This window comes from Spermophilus citellus (genome assembly GCF_964194105.1).
Source record: "Spermophilus citellus genome assembly, chromosome: 9".
NCBI classification, from domain to species: Eukaryota; Metazoa; Chordata; class Mammalia; order Rodentia; family Sciuridae; genus Spermophilus; species Spermophilus citellus.
Window position 1 is genome coordinate 64,774,686 of NC_138191.1, and position 19,679 is coordinate 64,794,364.

General features: G+C 33.0%; 1 pseudogene across 1 annotated transcript in view; it reads right to left on the reverse strand.

The window, feature by feature from the left end:
- Positions 1-4,433: 4,433 nt before the first annotated feature.
- Positions 4,434-19,679, reverse strand: part of LOC308655904 (calcium-activated chloride channel regulator 4-like) — a 41,607-nt pseudogene continuing 26,361 nt past the window's right edge. The window contains exons 8-14 of the transcript in view: positions 19,069-19,246; positions 18,536-18,642; positions 13,907-14,122; positions 12,866-13,133; positions 11,499-11,668; positions 5,208-5,441; positions 4,434-4,848 (exon numbers count right to left, since the gene is read on the reverse strand). The product of the transcript in view is annotated as a calcium-activated chloride channel regulator 4-like (transcript). The remainder of the gene's footprint in view (positions 4,849-5,207; positions 5,442-11,498; positions 11,669-12,865; positions 13,134-13,906; positions 14,123-18,535; positions 18,643-19,068; positions 19,247-19,679) is intronic.

Sequence of the window (19,679 nt, forward strand, 5' to 3'; positions counted from 1 at the left end):
CAAATTGTGGAATAAATGATGGCTCTGATTTTATGCTACCAGACTCTTACTGTTCATTTCTCTTAGGTCTCTAAAACAACTTGTAAAAGGCACTCCCTTATTTCCTGAAGATCAGGTGACAACAGATAGCAGGACACACAGCCTATAGGACTTTGCTCATGATCCTAATGCGGTTAAATGTACCAAGACCTAATGTGCTGATTATCACATAGATTATCAAAGAAAATAGGGCACTGGGACCATAAATCATATAATTAATTTTCAACTATTATTATATAAAGAGGTGTTATTTATTAAACTATGCTGTCAGGTCTAAGGCTTTAAAACAACTTCCTATCACAAGAAACAATATAAAGTCATCCACAAAGAACACTTATTTTCTCTTATGTTAGAGTAGGACTGCCACAGGAGGATGCAGACATTGTGCTGTGAAACTCCAGTGGTGTTATTCATGAAGAGTATGATTTGAACGGATCCCTTTAGAGTTCTGTGATATGGTAGCCCTAGATAAAAGTGAGGGTCATATGAGAGGAAAATACAGAAACATAGGGAAATCAGGCTGATATAAAGCACCAGAGCAAAAGTATTGCTGGGAAGCAGAAGCGTACAGTAGATGTTAAGGAGCATAGGGTGTGAGATGAAGACAAGTACTTGCCAAGAAGTCATTATGTAAAAAGATTGGAAAAAGGAAGAATGAAGGATCCTTGAAAGAGGGAGAATGGATGATGAAAGTAAAAACAAAAGAGTTCTCTGTAGAATGGAAGGAAGTAGAAAGACAAGTAGGAGTTTGGTGTCCAGAGAGTAGGTCTGTATGTCAGTAGATTTGTCACCATAAACTTAAGCAGTGATATTGTTGAATATGATTGCTATGAAACACGTTTACTTGAGCAATCTCAACTCACTACAATATAAGCATGAAAAACCTCAATATTTCCTGGTAGCTATAATTGTGTATGTTCTCTTGAATTCCCCATCTTATCCCAAATGGATTAAGCCCAGCCACCTTCCACAGTGTCCACTTTGTAAATAAGAAACTCTCCACTCCTTGGTGTACCAAACATACATGAAAACCCATCTCTTTAATTTCAGCAGTATAAAAATGCTGTTCATCCAGTGGTCCAGTCATGCTGAGAGGTTTACCATCTCTTGACTTTCATGGTCTCCTAAGAATCACACTGTACTTGGCAGTGAACTTTCAGAACATCTCACTTTCCTTTAATGCCAACTAATTGCTCTCTTCTGGTTTTCTTCTATATTGAGAGTTTCTTAGAACAGTGGGAATGGTGGATAGGACTACAATTTTGGCTGACCCAGCATTTCTTTTTTTTTCTTTTTTCTTTTTTTTTATTGGTTTTTCAAAACATTACAAAGCTCATGACATATCATCTTCCATACATTTGATTCAAGTGGGTTATGAACTCCCCATTTTTACCCCAAATACAAGTTGCAGAATCACATTGGTTACAGCATTTCTTACTTAATGTAAGAAGTTGCAGCTGGAAAATTTCTAAGCTTGAAAGCTGGGATACATAATACTCTTTGTTTTCAGATTTGGTCCATCATAATTGATTTTGGCAAAATGAAATTCATATAACTATTAAATTCCATTCAATTTAAATAGCAAAGGTTTTATTTTTTTTATTTTTTATTTTTTTATTGATTATTTAAAACATTACATAGCTCATGATATATCATCTTTCATACATTTGACTCAAATTGGGTTTTGAACTCCCATTTTCACCCCAAATACAGATTGCAGAATCACATCTGTTACATATTCACATTTTTACATAATGGCATATTAGTGACTGTTGTATTCTGCTACCTTTCCTATCCCCTACTATCCCCCCTCCCCTTCCCTTCCCTCCCATCTTCCCTCTCTACCTCCTCTGCTGTTGTTCAATTCTCTCCCTTTTTTTCCCTCCCCCTTGCCCCTCATAACCTCTTATAATTTTATGTATCATTGAAGGTCTCCTACCATTTCCATATAGCAAAGGTTTTATGTTGAGAGGAACTCTGTGGACTCCTGGACAATCTGAAAATGAAGATAAGGTCATGTTGTGAAAATGCCAGGATTTTTGCTATGGGCTTGGTGAGTTTCATGGGAGATAGGTTTGCTAACTCAGGGTGTGTCTTAGAAAGGGATAGCAAACTACTGGGATCTAGTGGAGCCTATTTATTGTACTGGAGTATTTGGAGGGAAATAATCAGGCTGGCAGGCTTTGCTTCCAGAGATATAGGGTAGATAGGTGGGAAGGACACAGGGAATATATGACTGCTGTATAATATTTCTATTGGCAACACAGAATTTTGGGTCTTCATTCTCTTCTTGGCATAAGACCAGTTGTCTTATACTTATTTCTTTTCCAGATTTTCTTCATATTCACTTCTATAGACCTAGGCATCATCACTGACTTATCTGGTACTAGACCACTAGAGGAACTATGATTGCCAATAGATCTTCTATCTGAACAGCCCAGTCCCCAAATGTCTAAATGCAGACCTCATGTTCTACTGAATCATGAGAGTAAATCAGAGCATCCCTGTAATCAAAGGTTTCCCACTTTCATTTTCTCATGCTCTTTTTCCATTCCCATTTAAATGGTAGGGCTCATCTTGCCACATCTGCAATTTAAATGGGAAGTAGAGAAGGAAGCAAATTAATTCATAATAAATTAATTATGCCAGGCTAATAAGTGTGATTGAAAATTGTTAGGGGTGATACTAGACTCAACTGACATAGTTTACATTTTGCTTTACTTACAAACCAGCAAATAACTCCTGCCAAGTGTACCTGAGATAAGGATGCAAATGAGAGGATACTGTTCTTCAGGTAATCAGGGAGCTGAATTTTGGTGGTAAAGTTTCCAATATAAAGTGGGAAAACTGCCAGTTGAACGAACAAAGAAACCATATACTTGTAAACTTAGACTTAAAAGTCTACCTACTTAAGGGAAATTCTTTCAGCACCCAGATGGGCCATAGGTATATGATCTGTGTTCCAGTTTGTTTACATCATTAGGGCCTCAGCATGCATGGCCATATCTTGCCATTGAACTCTGCTCTTCTTAATTTCCATGCTCTTGTTATCAATCTCATTCATTACTGTTTTTAATGCCATCTACATACTAACAGCAGTGAAATGTACATCTTCAATTAGTAACTGATGTTGAGCACTAGGCCTTGGGATCCAATTGTCAGTGTAACAATACTGATTAATATTTATTCACATGTTCCTCAAATGTCTTATCACCAAGGTCAGCTATCCGTTACCTTTATAGATATTTCTTCTCCCTGAGTCTTTCCACTTCTCAATAAATGGCACTTCCATTTTTCTGTATTTTCAGTTTGAAACTTGAAATTCATCATTGACTGGCTTTCTTTTTTTCTCCATACATGACCATATCTTCTCTGCTCCCCTTAATTTATTTGTAATGTACCCACTTTTCCTCATCATTCTCCTCTAAGCTAAACTCATTTCTTTCTGTAGACTATTCCCATAGTCTTATCACAGATAGTATTTCCCTTTATGTGTCTTCAGATTCCCTTTGCTACACAGCAAACACAATCATTGTTTTCAAATGTAATGTATAATATACTTATAGTTTGTCAATAACTTTCTCTATACTTAGAATGAAAGGAACTTGGACTCATTTTCATAATTTTTGGGCTTGTCAGGATGTGGTAGATAACTGTACCTTGAACACTTTCTTTTGAAATTAAGAAGATGATGTTTTGAATTCTGTTTCTTTCCTTTAGTCTGTGACTCAAAGGATAAAAGATATAGTGTGTATTAAAAGTATTTTTCATTTTTTTGACCTGAAAACAAGGGCAATATAAAGTAGCTTCATTAATTCTTTCCCACTATGAAAGAAAAAGTATCTAGGGATGCGTGACTTCTTAAGGACACAGGCACAGATTATATGTTTATATTGAGATGAAATAAGGAAAACATGACATCACAGATGGTGAGTGATTTCAATGTTTTTACTCTCAATTTCTATAAACCACAGTAAACATAACCTTGGTTATTATAGCACAATATTAGATGTGATAATGTTAATAATTCTCAATAAACTGAGACCAAATCTTTTTTTTCCAAATATATTGTTCTTTTTTTTATTTGTTTCAACTATATGAATATATAATTTTAACTTCAATGAAGTTTGAAATAAAGTCCAAAAAACTTTTGTATAAAATAACATAGCAGACAACAATAATATAAAAGCTCTTTTATTCATTGCTATATATGATAAAATGAGTAAATACAATTATTAATTATTAAAGTTGATTTAGTCTGTATTTTGAATATCTTTGGATGTTTATATTTAATTAAAGTACTCTTTCTAAACCTCTTAAAATTATTTTTATGAGTTAATTATCCAAAGAAGAATTTAAAAATTCACAGGTATCCCTTAATTTTGTTGATCGTATTAAAACCAAGTCCTTGGTCTACTTGCATTTTTTTCTTCTTTAAAATATAAATGGTGGTACTTAAAATAATACTAACAACTACCACAGATCCAACCACTGACAACATCAAGGTAGAAATGTTAACTCCAGGGTTTGGTTGGCTTTCATCAGGACCAGGATCTGCTTGGGGGATAAACAAAGCTACATGTGCAATGTTGGATACTTTTGATATCAAATTGCTTTTGTCTACACTTTGAATGGCAATGAATATGTGGGTTGCATTTTCTTATGAGATGTTTCCTGGTTTAAATGCAAAGGTTTCCTTGGAGTTGGCCTCTTTTGGTAACAGGTTGGTAGTATTAACTTGAAGCGCATCATCAAAATTGTCTCTTAGATCCATAATACTTCTACTTATTCTTATGATATACTGTTGAACTAAGAAAAAAGTTATGCATGTTGTAGGATCTAGAGTATACCATTTTAAATTCCTTTTTATTTATTCTTTTAAAAATGACTAATCATGCAAAGAGATGCTTATATTTACATCATTATTTTCCTTTTGATAGCTGTTAAATTCTGACTTTTACATCTTTGCCAAATGCTAACTTTTTTTTTTTTGGTGAGAAAAGTTTGGACCAGGTTAACATGTGTCATTTGATTAAGTCAAAGAATCAGATTATAAAACTAATTCTTTGTTAAGTCATCAATTAAAAACTTCCCCACTCCTCCACCTTTATACCTTCAATTTTGCAATGAGTACCTTTCATTTATAACCATAAAACATTCATCCTTACCTTTTCCAACATCAAAATTATCTCCTGGTGCTGTCCATGTTAGATTGATCTGATTCCCCTCAGATGTGGCATCAAGGTCTGTGATTTGACTTGGTGGGAACTGGTCAGGCAAAGGAAGCTGTGGAACGTGGGATACCACAAATGCACCTCCAGATGCTGTTCTGCTGAAACTCTCCAAAAATGTTTGAGTATCCTCACCATTTTCAGGACTTGGTAGATTCTCTTCAATTTTACCTGTGTTAAAAATTTCCTGGTTTTTAAGGAACAGAAGAGTACTAGTACTTTTAAAACTCAACAAATGAAATTCTCCACTGGTCTTTTACTTTTTCTTCATATACATGTCACATTTTACAAAGTTTGGTGACAAAGTCAAAGGTCAAGAAAGAAAAAAGTGTGTGAAACTGTAACCCAGAAGTATTATATAAAGGTTATAAAAATCATTTGCTCAGTATTGTTTTTAATGATTTCTAGAATATTCCTACACCTGATTTTTAAAATATATAACATCTAATTGATCAGATATTCTTCTCTTGATTACTACAGATTACCCCTTTACTATCCTATGTCACACAAATTATATAGCTAACTTGGTAATTCAAACACTGCCTATGCATAGGTGATACTGTTATTCAAAAGTTATGAGATTCATTGACTTTGTTTTTGTGCATTTAAAAATCTTTGGTAAGGGAATTCTATCTTTAGCATCCTGACCAGGATATTGCAGGATACAATCAAATAATGAATTGTTTTGTAATTAAGGGTACTTAGAATGGAAATAATGTTACATAATTCAATAACTGCCCTTTTACAGTCACATAATAATTGTGCATATTTATTGAGTATAATATAATGTTTTAACACATGTATACATTGTGTAATTGTCAAGTCAGGGTAATTATATAATCCATCACCTTTTATCATTTTTTGTAATTGTGAGAACATTTAGCACTATTAATTTCTTTTTCTTGCCTAGTTGCTTTGGCTAGGACTATTGGTACTGTCAAATAGAACTGGTAAGATTGGCATTCCTGTAATATTTTCTGATCTTATAGGATAAACTTTTAGATTTTCAACATTGAGTATAATGTTAACTTTAGGTTTTTCATATGTGGGCTTTTTATGTTGAGCTACTTTTTTCTAGTTTGTTGAATTTTTATCATGAAAGACTTAAATTTTGTCAAATTCTTTTTCTGCATCAATTGAAATAATCATTGTTTTATTCTGATAATGTGGTATACTATACTAATTGATTTTTATTGGACTATACTTGCCCTCAAAAAATAAATCCAACAAGGTCATGGCATATAATCTTTAAAATATACTACTAAATTTTGTTTTCTGATATTTTGTTGGGGACTTTTGTTTCAGTATTCATAAGGAGTTGCAATGTCTGAATGTTTGTCTCCAGAATTCATATTCTGCAATCCTAGCTCTTTTGGTGGTAATATTAGGTGGTGGAACCTTTGGGAGGTGATTAAGTAATGAGGGTAGAGTCTTCATAAATGGAATTTGTGTCCTTATAAAGGAGGTTGAGAGAGTCCTTACCCTTTCTGTTTTGTGGGGTTACAGCTAGAATACAGATATAAACCACGATGTGGACTTTCACCAGACATTAAATTACTGGTGCCTTAATCTTGGACTTCCAAGACTCTGGAACTATGAGAAAAAAAATTCTGTTGTATATAAACTACCCAGTTTAGATTATTTTTATTATAGTAGCTCAAATGGATTAAGATAGGGATACCGTATGCAATGTTTTTTCTTGAAATATTTTTGGCTTTGATATCAGTGCTGGCTTTATAGGATGAATTTGAAGTAATTGCTCCTTTTCAATTTTGGGGGGGGGGGAAGTTGAGGATTGTTGTTAGTTCTTTAAATGTTTTGTGGAATTCACCTGTGAAGCTATCAGGTTCAGGGCTTTTCTTTGTTGGGATTCATTCTTCTTACTAGTTAGAGGTCTATTCTGATTTTGTATTTCTTTTCATTATAGTCTTGGTAGAGTTTGTGTATCTAGGAATTTCTCATTTTATCTAAGTCATTTAATGTGATTATTTACAATTTTTTAATACTTTCTTCTAGTTCTTTGTGTTCCTCTAGAATTGGTAATAATGTTCTCACTTTCATTTCTAATATTTGATTTTAGTGATTTATCTCTCTTTTTTTAGTTTATCAAGATAAAATTTCATCATATTTGTTAACCTTTTCAAAGAACTCTGATTTTATTGATTTTCTCCATTTTTATATTTTATTTTTGTCTATTCTGATCTGTATTATTTTATATCTCTGCCAAAGTTGAATTGTTTGTCTTTTTCCTAATTCGTGAAGTTGAAATGTTAGGCTGTTGACTTGAGATATTTATTCTTTTTTTAATGTAAGCATTTAGAGTTGTAAGTTTCCCTCTTAGTTCTGAATGTATGTGCACTTAAGAATTGTTTTTTTTCTTGTTCAGTAGATTGTTCTATATAGATCTATCAGATTTTGTTGATTTATTGTGTTGTTAAATTCCTATTTTTCATTATTTATATTTTCTCTGCGTGTTCTCTCATTATTGAAGTCTCAATAATTGAAGTCTCAAATTATCATTGATGAACCTTCTGTTTTAGTATTAAACTCTTTCAGGTTTGTATTCATAGTTTGAGGGTATATTACTAGGTGGATATATGTTTATAATGGCTATATCATTTGCTGTGTTAAATGAACCTTTTATTAATATATAATGCCTTTCTTTGTCTCTTATAAACTTTTTAAATGTAAAAATCTATTTTGTCTGATATTAATATAGCATTCCAGTTCTTTTGATTATTAGTTTCATGGAGTATCTTTTTTTTATATGTATTTTTTAGTTTTAGGTGGACACAGTATCTTTATTTTATTTTTATGTGGTACTGAGAATCAAATCCAGTGCCTCATGCATGCTAGGCGAGAACACTCTACCACTGAGCCAAAACCCCAGCCCTGGGGTATCTTTTTATACTTTCACTTTCAAGCTATTTTTTGTCCTTGGATCAAAAGTAAATCTCTTATAGCCTTTATATAGTTGGATTTAAAACAATCTATTCTGCTATAATCTGTTGTGTGTGTGTGTCTGTGTGTATGTGTATGTGTGTGTGGGGGGGGTGTTGCTAAGGATCAAAACCCAGATCTTGTATATGCTAGGCAAGCACTCTATAACTAAGCTACATCACAATTCTTATCTTTGTCTTTTGATGACAGAATTTAGTCTATTTGTATTTAAGGTAATTACTAATAAGTAGGGCCTTACTTTTGCTATATTTATATTTGTGTTCTATATGCCTTATAGCTTTTTTGGTCTCTAATTTCCTGTATTACTGTCTTCTTTTTGTGTTTAGTTGATTTTTTTGTAGTAAAACATTTTATTTCTTTCTTATTTTCTTTTATGTTTATATTATAACCTTTTTGTTGTAACATAGATTATATTTAAAATCTAAATTAATAACATTCTAATTTGAAATCATACCAGCTTAACTGCAAAGGGATATAAAACCCCTGCTCTTATACGGTTCTGTACACATCACCTCTCAAGTACTGGTGTTATAAATTGTATTGCCTTGTGTGTCCAAAAACATGGACAAATAATTGTTTTTACTCATTAGTTTCTTAAATCATGTTGAAAATAAAAAATGTTGTAGAAACCAAAAATACAACAAAAGCAGCTTTGATAATTTCTCATGTATTTTCCTTTTTCAGAGATTTTTATTTCTTAATTTGGCTTGAGAATATTTCCTGATTTTTTCATTTTGAACTGAGAGATTCTGTTTAATATTTTTTTTTGCAGGGCAGATCTAGTGATAATTAACTACCTTAACTTTTGTTTATTCGAGAAAATCAACTTTCTCTTATTTTTGAAGGATAGCTTTGTTGGATTCAGGATTTCAGTTGACAGTTTTCTTCTTTCAGCCTTCAGATATTCTCCCTGCCCTATTCTATCTACTCTTTTTCTTCTGAGACTATTACTATGTACATATTGATCCACATGAGTTCTTCCACAGATCCTTTCAGCCCTTTTCACTTTTCTGCAACTTTTTCTTTCTGTTCCTCAGATAAAATAGTTTTAATTTTCGTAACTTCAAGTTCTCTGTTTTTTCATTCTTCCCACTTAAATCTTTAGAATCTGTGTAATAAATTTTTAATTTCAGTTATAATTGTCAGCTCTAGAATTTATTTTTGGGTCCTATTTATATTTTTTAACTATTGATATTGCCATTCTGTTCACATTTTTTTTCCTTGACTGTGCACATCTTCCTTTAGTTCTTTGAGCATCTTTTTAAAAGGTTGTTTCAAAGTCTTTGTCTAATCAGTCTACACCTGGTCTTCCTCAGGGACATTCCTTATCAATTTATTTTTTTGGATGGGCCATACTTTCCTGTTTCATTATATACATTGTGATTTTTGTTGTTGTTGGAAACTAAACATTTGAATATTATATGTGATAATCCTGGAAATCAGTTCACCCTTTTTCAGAGTTTTCTGTTTTAAAGAAATAATCATAGAGTTCCTCTATGACATAAATGAGCCTGAGGTGTAAACTTAAGGATTCTCTGTTCTTTTATGAGCCTATGTTTTTCCTTAGACATGCATGGTGACTTTCTAAATTACCTACATATGTGGTTGCATTTGAATGTCATAATCTTTAAGTGCTGGGATCCCAAAAGTGGTAATAGGTTCGGAAAAATGACAGAGAAAAAAATAATCTGTGTCTTTAAGTCCCTTGAAAACTGCTTCAACTGGAGGGGCGCTTCTGTTTCTATTCTCCATAATTGGAAAGAACATTTAGCTAGTAGTGAGGGTAAGGTTTTATTGCCCACCTGACTCATTAAACCACCCCAGAGTATGGGCCATATGCCATGGAACTAGAAGGAAAGAGTAATTGCTATGAGAATAAGAGCTGAAATTAACCTCAGTTTCCTGCAAAGTATAATTGAAATCTTCCCCTGGAAGCTGAAAGCATTCAAATAAATTCTAGAGTTCCATACTCATTATATTAGACAAATTATGCCAGTACAAGTATTCTCTAGGTAGAGATATGGATTCCTGGCACTGCCTACTCTGCTGTCTTCCCTGATAGCAATTCATCAAGAATGTATACTTTTTTCAAATTTTTCTTTTTCATTGTGTGCATTATAGTTACACATAATCGTGGGATGGATTTGTGTTACATATTCATACATGCACTTAGTATAACAATATAATTTGGCTAATATCATTCCCTAGTGTTTCCCTTTTTCCTCCCTTCGTCCTTTACTTTACTGATCTCCCTTCATTTTAAGAATATATTCTTTTTTTTGATACTGGGGTTTGAACTCTGGGGCACTCAACCACTAAGCCACATCTCCAGTTCTATTTTGTATTTTATTTAGAGACAGGGTCTTACTGAGTTGCTTAGTGCCTCACTTTTGCTGAGACTGGCTTTGAACTTGCAATCCTCCTGCCTCAGCCTCCTGTGCCACCTGTAATTCACAGATGTGTGCTAGTGTGGGCGACTAAGAATGTATTCTTAATCCTTATCACTACGTGAAACCATACATTTTTTCTTTTTAATTTAATAAATTGTTTTCTTATTAGCATTTCTTTTATAGCATATGTAATCTGAGGAATAAATTTTGCTATAAATAAATTTGGCTTGTATTTAACTTCATGACATATAGGCTTGTTTCCTTAGCCCGAGCTGAAAATTTGATTTATTATTGTTGATCTTTGTAAGGTGCTCCAAATTAATATAATACCATCTGACATTTACTGAATGCTTACTAGACACCAGATGCTATGCTATGTCTTAGATTAATTTGGAGGCAAATCTCAATATGACTGAGATCATCAGTACAGAAATATGAGAAGTTTTATAGTTGGCCCTTTATTTTTGCAGGTTCCATGTTGGAAGATTTAACAAATGATGGATCAAATTTATGTTTTTAAAAATATTTATGTTTGACCCTTGTACTGAATATGTACAGACTTTTTCTTATCATTATTCCCTAATTAACATAGTATATCAATTATTTACATGGCATTTAAGTGGTATTAAGTATTATAAGTAATCTAGAAATAATTTAAAGTGTGCAGGAATATGTGTATGTGTTATGCAAATACTATAACATTGAAATAAGAGACTTAAACATCCATGAAGTTGGTATCCATGATGGGTTATAGAACAAATCCTCCATATACTTAGGAATAACTATACTTTGAGTAATAAAATAAAAGCTTTAATCATTTTACCCCATAAATATTATTCAAACCAGCACTGGATTTCTGAGGTAATGAATTACTCACCATTGACTACCCAGCCTGAGAGACGTGCAGCAGTATTCAGTGGGTGTTTTAAGCTTCTCATGGCAGTATTTGTTCCTCCATAAGCCTGTACTTTAAGCTATAGATTCCATTTTCTTCATAAGCTGTGAAGTACCTGGAGTATACCCCATCATCCTTGTAAGAATCAGCACCTTATTATAGAAAGAAGGAAGAAGTTATTATTGAAAAAAAGAGAAATTTATTATTTTCTAAGCCAAGCATATAGGGCTATCGTCTCCAAAATAGAGAATATTTCCATTATGCTTTGGTAGAGCATAATATCTTATGTTGATAGTTTTGAAGAATTATGAAATATATAGGTTTGTGGATATATTTCATATTATTTATGGCATTATAAATTCATGTTATTTAATATATATACAATAAATACCTCACATGTATATGATGAGTACCTCATACATATGTACATGTATGTATGATAAATACCTCTGGCCCTTAACATATTATATTGAGATTATCCTATTATCCTTCTTATTGTTTTCCCAGCTAAATGGCCTAATTTTAGCTTTATATAAACATTAATTTTGCCATCTCTGTTCAATTCAAAAGGCCTTACTAAAGATGTATCTTTGCTTAGTATTGAATTCTTATCCTTATCAACTACCAAGTATCTATTTAGACTTAGCCTCCACTTTATTTATTTTTTAATCCATAGTTCTTACTTTCTTGATTCATTAGCTCTCTGGTCTTTCAGTGGAAAAATCCCATTTACTTTTAGAATGAATATCTAGGGGACTCAAGAATACTGTGTCATGAGTATACTTCTAGATTATTACCAGCATTGGAGTTCCTCATTAAATTCCCAATTCATTTTCCAGGGGGTTTTATACTCTAACTCAGAGATCCTGAAGTGATATCCTTAGTCCAGGATCATCTGCTTTTCTCTGGATTGTTTTCAGAAATGCATGCTTTCTTCCAGCTATGGGAATTACTCTTCTCTCCCTTTTCCTCCCAAGGGCCTGGGTTAATCCCATCTGACTGCTTGGCTTCATCCTCCTTGGCAGACTCTTTTGATGATGCTCCCCCTAAGAAGCAAATGTGTATATTGATTCTATCCTTGCTCTCCTGAAAGAGACCTTCTTAACTGGTGATAGACAATTGGCTCTCTAGTGACAAACAATAAAGATGACAATAAATAACATTTATTGAGTGGTTAGCATTTGAAAGACACTTGCACTTTGTAGGTTTTACCTTATAGAATTTCCTGCTGGTTCTGCTATTCCTCCATTCTTTGGGTACCTGTCTTTCTGCCCCAGGCTACCACAGAGCCTCTTACTATATCCTGGATTATAACAATATAAGCTTATTCATAAAAGTCTGTGAATCACCTGCACCATTGTCCAAAAGTTCCAAAACTTGTGTTTTTCCACTGTTTGATTCAATAAATGCAGTCACACTGGCTCCAATAATGGGGACATATCCTTGTAGAACTTGTGCATAAATGATCATCGGGCTGGGGAACTTGTTTGTGTCTTTGTTCATTTTAGCATTCACTGTGATTGGAGGCACAGAAGAATTTGCTGCCCGAGAGGTTACTGTCATTGTTAGTCTTTCTGGGTTTGCTTTGGCCCGAAGACTGTAAGTCCAAATGCCCACCTAAAATTTTCATGGAAATATTATAATAAGTTTCTGTTGGCAAGCCATTTTCTGGGTTTCCAGTATGCAATTTGAAAAAAAAAAAATCTTGTAAGAGAAACCAAACAGACTTTTGAGTGATTTCATGATATCCCATGATAAGAACTAAGGCAATTCATTTATAGAATCTTGATTAATGTCAGGAATAGTGTCTACACCTGGTGAAATTTCTGGTTGGAAATACATAGTTTGAAAGGTGGTCTATATTTAGCTCTTTATTCTTTGGCTTGAACCTATACATTGCATTCTTTTTTTAAAATTTTTTTGGTTGTATATGGACACAATATCTTTATTTATTTATTTTTTATGTGGTGCTGAGGAATAAACCCAGTGCCTCACACGTGTTAGGCAAGCGCTCTACCGCTGAGCCACAACCCCAGCCTTATACATTGCATTTTAATTGGAGTTAACCAGGAAGGAAATTTTAGCAATGTGTATGCCATGTTCAAAAGATCTCTTACATTTACTCTTCAAAACTTTTTTAAGGTAACTTATATTTTATGCCCCCTCCCCCCACTTTTTTCTTCTTACTCCTACTTAAGTTCTTTCTTTTTCTCCTTCCATAAAATTCTTAGGATCACACGTAGATGGAAATAACATTCTATTTTACCATAATTTTGAACATGATATCATTATTGGCACACAGACATTTAAAAATTACATTTATAGCATTAAAGAATTTGTTTTTATATTCTGAAAAATTTTTGAAAGAAATATAGAAGCTGATTGCTTACCCGTGCATTTCCTGGAATACTGAGATAGGCCATTTTGGAATGACTGTCCACTATGAAACTTCTCATCAGTGTTCCATTAGGATCCCAGAGAGAAATAGTAGGAGGCTGATTATCCCATGTGATGAAAAAGAATGAGTCTTTTCCCACTGTGCTATCAATTACTAGAGAGCCATTCATCCAGGGATTGTTGTTCCGTGCTAATCCCTTACTTTCAAGCTGTTTAAATATATTTTAAAAAAATTAATGATTGCAGAAGAGAATATTATATTCTTTTAAAGATGATTCTTACTTTTTGGCCTGAGAGCAAACTTACATATTACATACAACCACAGATTCATGATCTTTCTAAAGCTGATTGGGATGTGAGAATTATCAGAAAGCACAGAAATATGGGGTCTGAGTAAAGAATAGAGTGCATTGAAAGTCTTAGAGCAGAGACTGGGTTATGCAGTTGGAAGTATAGCCCTATTATTATTTCATAGTTGTCATGGCAAATACCTACCCAAGGCTTTAGCATTTAAGGATGGTGTAACAATAGAACATAATTAACTGTAGGGGGTGTACTTGTGTGTGTTTGCACCAACCCTTGTTTGTATATCTTCATGACCTAAAAGAAAATACAGGGGCTGGAGATGTGGCTCAAGTGGTAGTGCATTTGCCCAGCGTGTGTGAGGCACTGTGTTCGATTCTTGGCAACACATAAAAATAAAATAAAGATATTTTAAAAAATAAAATACATATTGGTGAATAGAGTAATTATTATTTTATTTTTTGGTAGTGGGGATTGGACCCAGGGCACTTAACCACTGATCCACATCCCCAGCCCTTTGTTATTGTTTATTTTGAGTCAGGGTCTTGCTAACAGGTTAGGGCCTTGCTAAATTGCTGAGGATGACTTTGAACTTGAGATCTTCCTCCTTCAGTATACTGAGCTGCTGGTATTATAGGTGTGCACCACTGCACCCAGCTGGATAGAATATTTAAGTAGAGATAGTCAGGGGGACCTCAACACAAAAAGGAATATTAGCATATAACTGGGACAATTTCACCATGGTTTTTTCTCCATGTGAGAGTTTAATTTTTTTTCATAGACAATAGAGTGAGTAGTCCCTGAGTAAAAAATATGTCCAGGAAGAGAACAAACAAATAGGGCAAGCTGATGTCTATTAAAGTTGGAATCCTGAGAGGAAAGAAAATGAGATGGAATTTCTCTGAGAGGAGCTTTGAAGAAAAAGATTTTAGAAACTTTGCAGATAATCCTTAGTCAGAAAATCCAACTTTATGACCAAGAAGATGTTTCCTAGAATGGTGTCATTTCAGGAACAGTGGGAAGTACCACTTCTATTCCAATTTAGTCCTAAACCCACCTTGACTCCATTTCTGAAGGAAGTAAGAGAATTCTACCATTCAAACATCAATGATTTGATTAAAATCTCAGTCTTCTATTAAGTCCTTGAGTGGACAAAGTATTATCAAGTTAAATATGAATGTGAATACCTTTTAGGCTTTTATCAGAAATTACTTATAAAGGAAGAGCTCTGGCTCTATAGTAGTACTTAGGGAAGATAACCCAGTGGAGTGTGGAGTGCAGCTTTCCTTCCATATATCACCTGCCATCATTCAAGTACAAGTTCTCACCAACTTATATGTTATCATCATTCTTTAGTTAGACCAGTTGAAAAGCTCAGAATGACCTGTATTCTCCTTCAGTTTTACCTGTCTTGACAGCCAGGTACATCTCTAAACCAATTTGTAGAACAGGTTTCAGCTAAATTTACAGACAGATTTTCAAATCAATCTGTGCCTATTCAAAGTCTGCATCCTAGGATATCTGCTCTTCATTGTTGAGAGGAAGAAAATAGGTTTATTAATATAGGCTGTAATTTGACGAACTAAAAGATGGGATACATTAGTTTTGATATAAAGTGATATGATATAGACTTGGTAAGAGTAAATATGGCAAGAAATTGATTTTTGTAAAACATTTTGAGGGAAACAATCTTTGTTGACATTTGTACACATCATGTACATGAACAAAGAAGAGTCAAGGCTACTCAAAGATTTTGAGTCTAAGTAACAACAGTAATACTATTGATCCAGATGTTGGGAAAAGGAATTGAATTCAGAAGAAGGGATAAAATAAAAAGCCAGTTGGACTGCTAGAAGAAAATATAGGGTTAATACTCCAACATATTGTGCAGGTACTTACTTTCCAAATAAGACTCCTGGAGCTCAAGAAATAAAATAAAAAATAAATAAGTGGGATGGCATTAAATTTAAAAGCTCTATATAGCAAAGGGAATGATTAAAAGCATGAATAGAAAGCCTACAGAGCGTGAGCAAAATCTTTGACAGCTACTCCTTTGACAGGGGATTAATATTCAGAATACTTAAAGAACTCAAAAAACTTAATACCAAAAAACCAGATAACCTAATCAATAAATGGGCAAAAAAACTAAATAGGTATTTCTCAAAAGAAGAAATACAAATGACCAACAAACATATGTAAACATGTTCAACTTCCCTAACAATCAGGGAAATGCAAATCAAAACTTAATTGAGATTTCATCTCATTCCAGTCAAAATCATAATTATCAAGAATACAAATACTATAAGTACTGGAAAGGATGTTGGGGAAAAGGTACACATTGATATATTGTTGGTGGGACTGCAAATTAGTACCTCTCTGGAAAGCAGTATTGAGATTCCTTAAAAAACTAGGAATGGCACTACCATATAATCCAGCTAACCCATTCCTTGGTATTTATCCAAAAGAACTAAAAGAGTATAGTATAGTGATATAGTTACATCAATATTTATAGCAATGCACCACATAATAGCAAAGTTATGCAAGCAGCTCAGGTTCTTCAATAGATGAATGGATTAAAATATTTTATATATATATATATATATATATATATATATATATATATATACACACACACACACACACACACACACACACACACACACATACACAATGAAGTTTTACTCAGCCATAAAGAAGAATGAAATTATTATATTTTCTGGTAAATATATGGAACTGGAGAATATTGTGCTAAATATGGCAAGAAATTGATTTTTGTAAAACATTTTGAAGGAAACAATCTTTGTTGACATTTGTACACATCATGTACATGAATAAAGAAGAGTCAGGATTACTCACAGATTTTGAGTCTAAGTAACAATAGTAATACTATTGAGACTCAGAAAATCAAGAGTCAAATGTTTTCTCTCAAATGTGGAAGCTAGAGCAAAGTAAGAGAAAAATCATCAGAAGACATAAGAATAGAGGGAAGACCAGTGGAGTGGAAGGAGGCTAGAAGGGGGAGGGAAGGAAATTATGCTATGTGTATGTATAAATACACTACAGTGAATTCTACCTTTATGTATATCTATAAAGTGCCAATTAAAAATAAATAGATTAATAAACATAAGGTAGACAAGTAGAAGAGTAGAGGAAGGGGAATAAGGGTAGGAAGAAAGAGAGGGAAAGAGTAAGTCTGGGGACTGAAATGGAGCAAATTAAATTTCATACATGTATGATTATGTCAAAATAAACTCAACTAGATATAACTATAATGCACTAACAAAAGCATAAAAAACAACAAAAAATCCACTTGGAAAAATGTTTGAAGAGTCAAAAGAAAGAACTATGATCATAGATAAGTAATGATTATTGACTCATTCCTGCTTAATTTATTTTTCAAGAGATATTCTCTCCATTTCCAACCTAAATTGTTGAGTTCAGTTTTATGACTTTGAATCTATTTCACAGTTGGCAAGGGGTGGGGTGGGTGGAAGACTTGGAAGTAGGAGATTTTCTAGCAAATTCTTAGAATAATGGATATTATATCTTTGTAAAAAATTTAACTTTAGGAATGAAAATTTGACATTGTTAAGTTTTGATGTTATTTCTTAAACTAAACATTCTGATAAAGAAACCCAATATATCTGTCAGTGCTGTTTATTCACAGATGTTCTTTAAATTTATATATTCTTACTTGATTAGAATAAATGGACTAGAAATTCACAATCTTCTCACTTTTTATTGTTCCGAAAGTTTAAAAGTTTATAACGAATCCCCAGGAATTTTACAATAGAGACATCATATGGTTTTACATTCCAAATGAGGAACTGAGACACTGAGAGCTTAAGAGATATTTTGTGGTCTCTGAATTCATATTATAACTTACTGCTATTAATTTGATTGTCTGAAATTCTAGGGTTTGCATGAATGCTGAAATATAGAAGATAATTCCTGAATTACCTCTCCAGAAAAATGGAAATTAAAGACAACATTTACAAAAAAATAGTAAAACAATTTTATGAAATTGTTTATTAACTGGTAAATAATATCTATCTTTATCATTTAACCAGTTTCAGACATGCTTTTCTTGTGTAACTTGATTTTTTCCTTTCAATGCATTTACCATTGTCTTTATATGTATAAACCCATTTTATCACACAATTGGATAGTGTTGTATTTTTTAAAAATTTCAATATTGAAATTTTGATTTTAAGTAAAAACTTACTATGATACAAATATAAAACTCAAAACATAAGTATCAATTTTTTTTGTTTATGTCTAAGCATAAGGATAAAAGCCCAAGGAGTGGAAACTCTGACCTGAAGAGACTGCTGGGAGATATCTGTGTTTCCTAATCCAGAGGTCCTGAAAGAATCAATGAGACTGTTGCTCTGGGCTTCATCTGAGGCAAAACAGTGACTTCCTCCTAAAATGCAAAGGCATTAACCAAGTCAAATGTCTCAAAAATAAGTATTTATCTCATTTTAGTGCTAAATAAGGTAACAGTATAAACAAAATCACAGTTTCGTAAATATTATTAAAATAGACTGAAATAAATACGTGCAAAGATTAGCTCAGTGTTATTTCAGAAATACCATTAAGTTAAGCTGCCTTAGTACCTCGCTTATCTGGAAAGTTTAGCTAGCTAACATGCATCAAATAACCACAGAAAGTGATCTCATTATATTATCTATATGATTAAAAACTAAAAATTCTGTTATTTATATGGAACTCTGAGCACTATGAAAACAGAAAGAAGCTGTAGGGCAGAAGCTAAAGAGAAGTTGTTGTGTTGTAAGGTTATATTTATGCCTTTTAATCAAAGGACTAGAATATATAGGTCATATTTTACCTGTTATTATGCTCATCTCCATTAATATTGTGTCAGCAGATGGTCCTAATGCAATAGAATGAATGATGACCCCACTTTGTTTCACTTTGTCTATGCAATTCCTTGCATTTTTGTCCTCTCCAGCAGTCACCAGTATTATTTCAGATCCATCTAATTGATGGTATTTTTCTCTAATTACCTAAAAACATAATTCAGGTCATTAATTATCAGTTGGCCCAGTTCAAATGAACTGATGAGGAATTAGAAAAAAATAATTTAGAGGAAATAAAACTATGTAGAATAGGTAAGATAAACTTTATTTTGAAATAACAGAATCTGTAATCAATAAAGCTTGGGGAAATTTAAATACAACTTTTGTTTTCCTGTTGCAGGGAATGTTCACTTAAATAAAGTTATAAGAAGCAGGCCTGTGGAAATCTTCCTATGTTAAATGTTAGTGATGACTCAGACTGTGAAATTCAGGTCAACCAGACACCAAAACCATAATTAGGTAAGTGGCATTGACTGTGTTTCTACTTTTTTTGACTTGATTACACTGTAAAAAGCTTTTTACTGTATAAAGTCAGTCACATATACAATTACACAGAGAATTTACTTTAACATAAAAAAGT